Source organism: Corapipo altera, unplaced genomic scaffold (genome assembly GCF_003945725.1).
Source record: "Corapipo altera isolate COAL_440 unplaced genomic scaffold, ASM394572v1 0, whole genome shotgun sequence".
NCBI lineage: Eukaryota > Metazoa > Chordata > Aves > Passeriformes > Pipridae > Corapipo > Corapipo altera.
This window is the reverse complement of record NW_020884872.1, coordinates 74500123-74508196: the sequence shown is the minus strand read 5'-3', so window position 1 is coordinate 74508196 and position 8074 is coordinate 74500123.

The following is an 8074-nucleotide window of genomic DNA, read 5'->3' as shown; positions in this document are numbered from 1 at the left end:
GAGGGGCTTGAAAACATCCCAGGAGACAACCATGAGTACAGTGTACATGTGTGCTCAGTGTGAGATGAGCTACCCCTCGTCCCAAGCTGGGCTATGGTCACTTGTCCCTCATGGTTAATGAGAAAAGACTCCTCCAATAATTATTCCTGGAGCAAGATGCTGAATGTAGAGCTCTGACCTTTGTGTTTCAGAGCATTATGAGATCAGTGTGCTTTGCTCTCCTTGTCTGAACTTATTTCTCTGACACAGAGAGATTCTCACTCTTCTTGCTCCATTAGATGCTGTTCAGCATGTCACTGGCTCCTGAGGGTGCACACTAATGGTCATTGTAAAAGCATTTTCTCAGTGGCCTAACTAAGGAGGAAGAGTTCATTTGACTAGAGAGAAATAATAAATAAAGCCTGAGTCACTGTTCTGGTGAAAAGTTCCCCATAATATCCATGAGAGGGAGAGTAATGATGGTTCTGGGTGCAGAGCAGGTCTCCCTGGCTGAGCCCAGTGGAGCTCTCCTGCTCTGCAAGCACACATGTGCTGGCCGGGACCCATACTCTCTCCTGCTCAAACTTTTCCCAATTCAAACAGCAAGAGAAATCTGGAAAAAAACCAAAACACTTCATTCAGAAAAATCTATTGTAAAAAGTACTTCTTGTCTGTCTATTTTGCCTCCTCATTATTTTCTTAGTCTGAGAACTACCTCAATAAAAGGAGATGAAGGAGGCAGTAGATACTCTCTATCTTGGGTTTGATGCCAAGCAGCATGACATACTTACAGGGAATAGTGGAAATACGTCATGGACAAACAGCTACCTTTTAGTTTTGCTGGAGAATTGTCACCAGCAGATGGAAGGCCCCATGGCTGTCTGCATGGAAAGGGGCTCCACAAGGTTCTTTCCTTCCCTGTTTGCCTCTGAACCTCAAGACCATTTAGAGATTTGAACTGAGAAAATGCTTTTACAGACAGTGGTAGGATAAAAGGGATGTGAGTTTGGGATTCAGGCTGGGTGTGGGCTCTTCAGGTGTCCACCAAGGATTAGGGGTGTAAACACAGGTGTCCACATGTGAGCTAAGTGCTGATTTCCCATGGTAGCTCCTGGGGATATAGTCACTGTGGTCAGAGGAGTACAGAGAATGAATCCACTCCTCTAAAGCAAGAACCAGGAAAGCATCTGGCTGCCAAACCATAGATGTCTAGTGCCATACTGGAGGCTGTAGACCCTATTTGGTCTCCAGGTGCTGTCCCAGGGGCTCAGGGGCCCTGCACGTCCTCTGTGGCATCTTCCAACCCTGTGCAGATTCATCTACCATCCTAGGACATTTCAAATAAATGATGCTTGGGCAAGGTATCTCCCCTGCCAAACCCCTCTACACATCAATAGGAAAATCTAAATTCATAAGGACCTGATAATACTGGAGTTATAACAAGACATCAGGAAGCTCATGTTCAGCCACGAGGGGTTGTAGGACATCCAGGGCAGGATAGCTGTCTGGATCATAGCACAGGAGGACTACCTGACCATCTTGGACTCAGGGCAGGGAGCCAGGTCTTTTGCTCCAGATATATCCTAGCCAGATATTTTTTCAGTCAAATATGGCACTTTACATCCCACGTCCTGCCCCTTGTCAGGGCTCTGTCCCCAGATTCAGACTGAGCTGGTTGGTGTAGCATTGTGTGATTGCTGACAGCTCTCTCCCTTGCTTAGCCACCCCACATCCTCTTCCCAGCAGGTTGCTAGGGCTGCAAAGCCTTAGAGGCTTCTCAACAAAAAGAGAAATTGAAGGAAATCACATGGAATCAAATGGAACCTTTAATTCCACTTATGATATTGATTTTTCTAACTTTTTTCTTGACATTTGTAAAAGTATGTCATAAATCGAAGCAAGATCTGATGTAGAATTTAAATTTCTTTTTTTCATCTAAAATGTCAGAAGAAAATGTGGATTTTCATTGATAAAGGGAACAGGGCTTCAGCACTTCTTGAAGAGAAAAAATGAAAAAAATGGATGTGTATTTATGAAATGTTTCAATATAACCAAAACCCTTGTCTTCCAACAGAAAAATATTTGGACCAAAAATCTAAATCTCCACCCAGCCTTTTTTTTTGACCTACAACATCACCCACAAAGGGCATACTGTAACAGCTGAAGACAAGCTCCGTAACCACCCAGCACAAGCCCCCTATCTCCCTGTCTGCTTGCAAAGGGCATCTCTCTAGTCACTACTGCAGCAGTAATGATAATTGCCGAGAATTTGCATTTCTGCTTATCCTAAAGCTTTGTATTTCAAAGCAGAGACTTCAGAGAACTAATTAGCACAGAGGTTCATTAAATCTAAAAAACGCTCTCACTAAATAGATGGATCATCCAGACCCTTAACCCATTTCCCAAAGGCAAATGCCTTTCTGCCTCCTAAGGCTTTACCAAGAGCATCTGAATCCCTTAAGCAGTTTATACCATATACCAGCTTTTTGCCTCAGCACTGGGAGGCCTGGGTGCTGCCCCAGGGTCATCATGGGGCTGTGAGGCAGCACTAACCCAGTGCTGCAGCACTGTGGGGCAGGATCCCCAGCACAGCCTGGCCACGAGGGCAAGGGGGCAGTGGGTTCGGTTCATCCCTCCCTGCTGTAATAAACGACCTGCCTGTGCTCCAACACAGGACGATGCTGCCAAAAATGTCGTAGTGAGCCAAGATCAACCTGCAGCCAATGGGTGTCTGCAAAGAGAGAGAAAACCAAAGGGACATTATAGCAGCTCTGTGCTCCCATTCTTTCTCAGAACCTAAAGAAATGGCTGTGGTTTTGTGTAGAAGTTAATTAATGGTAGTAAATAATATTCCTTTGTGCTAGGAGTGAATAGCGCTCTTTATGTGCGGATCTCAGTGTGCTTAATGCTCTGTATTTAATCCAGCTTCACAGCAAAAGCTAGCTGAATTATTCATTGCAAATAAATTATCTGAAGAACACAGTCCTTTTTTCACTGCCTGTGAGCCCAGCCTGCTTTCTTTGATGCCCTTTTCCATAGCCAGCAGTGTCTTTACAACAATTTGGGCAACCGACCCACAGTGCACAGCTCGTTGTGCTGTCTGCTAATTGTCAGAGTGTGTGTGCACATGTCAGGGAGGCAGCAGGAGGAGGGAGACAGCCTCCAGGTCCTGCTAGTGGTCTGAGTAAACCTTTGAATGGGAAAGAAGGCAATAAGCAATGCTGAGCATGTTCCTCATCTGCCCACATAGATGAATACACACACATGCATATGTATATAGAGCTTTTCATACCACCATGCTGGTGGTTCACACAGTGCCCAGACTCCAGTTAGGACCAATTGCATACAGTAAATCCACAAATAAGGAACTGAGATGACATCCTTCTGAAGTGATTTTGGTATGAGGCTCAATGTTACATATAAAACACATCCACTTCCTGATATTCAGACAAATTAAAACCTCTCCCCAATACTCGCAACCAGCAAAAAGCTCTGTGCTGAAAAGTGGAGAGATGTGGTTGCTCAAAGCGTGTGAACTCCATTGCTTCAGGAAAGCAATAGGTGGGATGTGACTCAGCTGCTTGAGGAGGACAAGGTCCTGCAGTACATAGGCTCAGACCTATCAACATCTTGATCCCAGGGCTTTTTTGATGCCCTGGGCCTGGGGACACTTTGGTTGGGATTTTAGCTGGCCCTTCATCAACACTTTGTTGCAGGTGGCAGATCCAACACAAAGCCCCAGGATGGCTATTTTATGCAGGCAGAGCTCAGCCATGAACTCGCTGCTACCAGCAGGTTTAAGATGTTGAAAGCTGATGTGGGCCCAAAAAACTTTTTGCCTAATTTACCTACACAGAAAAGTGCAGGTATCACTGTGCAAGGAGGCAGAGATGGCCCTCCTCTCCCTTGCACCCACTAACTGCCCTCAAGGAGGGAAAAGGGAGGCAGAGTCAAAGCTGCAGGGAAGTTCTTCCCATATGAATGGTCCCATCACCGAACAGATGCATGGGACAGCCCTGTCCTCACCTCACCTCCAGAAAGAGTTGCTGGTCTGGGCAATTTTGTCAAGAGTATTGGTTACTTGAGTATTTGGTGCTGTCTGTGTTCTTGAGCAATGAACCATTCAGATCTGAGAACCACCGGGGAGCTTCTCAAGGACAGCTCTCAGTGGGGAATGTTAGGAGCTGGACCGGAAACAGATATTCTCCAATGAAGAGCTGAAACATGGCAATGTGTCACTAAATCCCTAGGTTAACTCTCATGGTAAATGAGTGCATGACTAAAAATTATCTTTTTAACATAAAATTTTTGCTTGCTGTTTTTTGTTGTTGTTTTGTCTGTTTATTTCTTTTAAACAGTAAACTCACCTTTGTAAGAAGGGCTTGGTATTTTGTTTAAAAAGATCATTCTATGCAAATTTTTTACCTTTGGAAATAGCTAAACTGACAGAAAAAAAAATCTTAGGTGCATGTTTTTGTCAGTTCCTTTTCATCAATAACACCCCTGTAAAAAAAGCCAAAATCAGCAAGGAAACAGTCTGATTCTGTAACAGTTGGGCTGGTATTTTGTAATAACATTTGTCAAGAAGAAAATATATGAAAGCAATCCAGCCTCCTGCCTCAAACCTGATGTGTTATCTGCCCTCCAAGTACCTAGTGAGAAAAGCATGCAGACACCTTGGCTAGGTTCAGTGAGAATGTGATACTCAAGAGATGACAGTAGCGAGATTTCTCCATCCCAGGAATGAACTTTTGTGGTGGGATGACCCTGTCTGAGTGCTAGGTACCCACCAAAGTCCTTCCATCACTCCCCTCCACAACTGGACAGAAGAGAGAAAATATAACAAAAGGCTCATGAGTTGAGATAAGGACAGGCAAAGATCACAATTATTGTCACAGGCAAAACAGACTCAACTTGGGAATAGCAACTGAATTTATTACCAATCAAAATCCCCCACCCCTCTGTCCTCCTCAAGTTCTACCTCCCCCCCCTCCGTGGTGCAGGGAGATGGGGAGTGGGGGTTATGGTCAGTTCATCACAGGTTGTTTCTGCCACTGCTCAGGGAGAGGAGTCCTTCCCCTGCTCCAGTGTGAGGTCCCTCCCACACGCTGCAGTCCTTCAAGAACAGCCTGCTCCAGCATGGGCTCCTCTCCTCACAGGTCTGTAGATCCCTGCCAGGATGCTGCTCCAGCATGGGCCTCCCACAGGGTCACAGCCTGCTCTGGGCACCCACCCACTCCAGCCTGTGCTCCTCCACTGGCTGCAGATGGATCTCTGCACTCCCGTGGTCCTCCTTGGGCTGCAGGGGCACAGCTGCCTCACCATGGTCTGCACCACAGGCTGCAGGGGAATCTCTGCTCTGGCACCCACAGCACCTCTTTCCCTTCCTCCACTGACCTCAGTGTCTGCAGAGCTGTTCTCTCACGTATTCTCTCTCCATTCTTCTCTGAGCTCAGTTCCATCTGTGCAAGAACTTTTTCTTTTTCTTCTTAAATATGTTAGCACAGAGGTGTTACTGCCATCTCTGATGGGATCGGCCTTGGCCAGCAGGGCATCTGTCTTGGTGCTGGCTGGTATTGACTCTGTTGAACATGGGGAAAGCTTCTGACAGCTTCTCACAGAAGCCAACCCTGTAGTCTCCACTCCACTACCAAAACCTGGCCAATACATCCCTTTTTTAAGAAAACAATCCAGAAGATATTTTCGAACTGTTTCTCTTGCAAACAAGCAGCAAAAGGTCTCCTGGGTTGCTTCAAGGACGGAGAAGCAGATCAGTGTTCGTTCTAGACCTGAATCCAGGTTCCAAGTGTCCCTGACCACCTCTGTCCCTATCCTGCTCTAGAGGACTGTCCTTTCCCTGTCCCTCCTCAGGAGGTATTTGACATCCCAGCTGATGATACAGACCTGAAGAGCAGCGAGGTGTTGTCCCCTGCATTTGAAAGTTTGGCAGCCATTCCCACCTTCTCCCATTCATTGCAATATACCCCAATAAAATAAATTTGTTTTAAAATAAATAGGTCTCAGGGCCTGATTCTGCATCAGTCACAGAAGAAAATCAGATTTGAGAGCACCCATCGTTTCATAAGAGCCTAAGCATTCCCAAGAGAAAGCTAAGTATGGGGGCTGTATTAAGGCTGTAAATACCTTGGAGTGATGAGCCTGGACTAACAACCTGTTTTACAATGGGACCCACTCTGCACCTGCATCATGTGGGTCTCCTCACTCCAAGGCAGGGACAAAATTTTATTCACAGAGATGTGTTTTCAGAATTATGGCTTTTATGAGCTTTTTGAATGTGAGAGAAGTGAAGAATTTACATAGTAAAAATTCTTGGCAAAGTTGGAACCTCCAGTTTCTGTGTAATAAACCAATTACTATGCTGTTGAATTTACACACTTCAGACAAGTGGACCGTAAACTCATATCCCAAGATAAAAAAAATGCAAGAAATTCAGACTTTGGCTTTGCCAAACATTTTATTAGACAAATTCTTCTTTTTTTTATTATTTTTTTAAATTAAAACTAGGCAGAATGCATAAGTATTGAATACTTTTTATTATTTCTTACACAATGAAAGAGTACTTTCGAAGTCTCTATAAAATAATAGATAGATCTCTGTAATATAAGTTAAAATTGTAAATGGAAACTTCATAGGAATATTTTTTTTTTCAGCAATGCAGGAACATCTAGTATCATTTTTAATTTATTTAGAAAATAGGCACATGGGCTCCAGTCCAGTAAGGAATTTAAGTGCAGAAGCACTCTTATTTCACTTCTCTGGGACTATTTACACATTTAAGCTAAGGCCAAGCCCACACACTCTGCTGAAGGTGACCTGCCAGACTCCTCATTCTATCTCTGTATGAAAAGTATGATGTCATTTAGATGCTGCACATTTCTGCAAGTATTTAGATATTTAGTAGAGGAATAGCAATGCCACAGACATATTCAGATGGGCCTGAGCAATGAAGAGCATATTTCAGTGACAACCAATCTGTGGAAATCAAGTCCTGCTTGGAAAGGTGACTTTGGAGCATGAACTTCCTTGGCTGCCTGGGCACCTCAGGTTCCTCAAGTCAAAGACAGCATGTGGGCATGCTGTCAGACATGCCTTTCCCAATCAGATGTGCCAATAAAGCATCTAAGCACAGCCCCACCTCCTTCCTGCCACCCCCACCAAGTCAGGCCCCCAGCTCTGCTAGGGGAATTTTCAGTGGTGCTTTCAGTGGTGTTTTAGATAAAACATTTTGTTCAGATAAAACATTTAAGTAGTAGCATTAACAAAGCTGCTATTGCTTACTGTGAGGTCAGGGTCCATCTGACCTGCTGCCGGTAGTGACTGACCCCTTGGTGGCTTTGACTGGATCTGTGGAGATCACCCCCTCCTGCACTAAGTCCTTTCAAAGCATTTTATACTACATCCCCTATGCAAGCTATCCATGGGGCATTTGACTTTTAAAAACCCCCTTCTTGGTCAAAACTGTTCACTGACTCTGTTGTAAGGCAGTCCCTTGCACACAGTGCTTGCACAGTGAACAAGCACAGGTGACAGATACCGCTCCTCTCCAGCTCTGCAGGATTGGTGTCTGCTAGTGAAATGTGTACTGACACATGGAAAATGGGTCTCTCTGCTACCTGGCATTAGCTATTCAGTCTGTCCCAGAACTGGCCTCCCTCAGGCCCCAGTTTCCCCAGGTGCTGGCACTGGCACCCTCCAGCCTCTGAGGTTTCGGATTCCATTCCAGTTGCCGGTGCTTGGCTCAAGTGCTGCTGCCCATTCATCCAGCTTGAAGGTTGCTGGTGGTCTCTCACACGTTCTCAGAATAGAGTGTGTGCCCACACAGAAGGTTAACTGAGAGAATGTAAGAGTAATTATTATTAGTAATAAGTAATTAATTGTGTTATTACATACAAATATTTAGTAAGACTCTAGGGCAGGCTGTGGTGATGTGGTACAGGGTTCAGTTAGAGAAGTGTGTACTTGTCACCCAGACCAGGCCCTTTTTATCCCCTTTTCCCTCTATTTTCTCATGTGGGTTCCTCCCCAGTCCACCTTGATCCCTCCTTTTCCCTGCCTTTGATCCTTACCCTAAACA